The sequence below is a fragment of the Sylvia atricapilla genome, chromosome 21 (genome assembly GCF_009819655.1).
Source record: "Sylvia atricapilla isolate bSylAtr1 chromosome 21, bSylAtr1.pri, whole genome shotgun sequence".
NCBI classification, from domain to species: domain Eukaryota; kingdom Metazoa; phylum Chordata; class Aves; order Passeriformes; family Sylviidae; genus Sylvia; species Sylvia atricapilla.
Genome location: NC_089160.1, coordinates 4,972,858 through 4,973,708, shown reverse-complemented (window position 1 = coordinate 4,973,708; position 851 = coordinate 4,972,858).

Genomic DNA, 851 nt, shown 5'->3' with positions numbered 1-851 from the left:
CGGCCGTGAGGGGCGGCCGTGAGGGGCGGGCGCTGCGCTCCGCCGCCCCCCGCCCTCCGCGCCGGGCCGCGCCCCCGCCTCGGGGTGTCTGTGAGGAGAGCCGTGCCCCGGGACCCGCCGGCTCTTTCCTCTCGGCCAAAACTCCCTCCCTCGGGCGTGAGGGGGGCGGCCGCCGGCCCGCGGCGGTCCTACACCTGCTCAGCCGGGCGGCAGAAATAGCGGCGGGGAGAGGCGCAGGGAAGGAGAAAGGGCTCGGGACTGCTGCTGCTGGCTCCCCGCCGTCCGTCAGCCCCGGCGGCAGCAGCAGTCCGGCGGCGGGGGAGCCCCGTGATGGCCCCGCCGGGCACGGACGGCAGCGCTGGAGGCCGCAGAGGGTAGGCCTGGCTGCTCTGCCCTGCGCCAGGGAAAGTACGGGAGTTCAGGGCGAGGAGCTGCTGCACTTTCACCCTGTAGTGCCAAATATGTAACCTCCACGTTCAAGAGCTACGGAATTGTTGGCTGGAAGCGACCTCTGGAGGTCTCCAGCCCAAAGGCCCCATCGGAGCGGGACCCGTGGGCTGCGGGTTACATCAGCGACAGGCACGTCTGAAAACCTCCAGGGCTGAGGACTCCCTCCCTAGGGATGGCCGATGGCCGGGCTGTCTCACTGCCTTGGCAAGAAGATTCTCCTGCCTTCATCTGTCCCTCCCCAGCTGTGTTGGCTCTGTCGTGTTAATAACTGCCCTTGAGTAGCTATAAACAGCCCTGAGATTTGCCCTCAGCCGCCTCCTCTCCAAAGCAAACAAGTTACCCCTTGTCCACCTCTGCGGTGTGCTGGACCCTCTTCTTCTCTATGGCTCTTTTGAACGGGG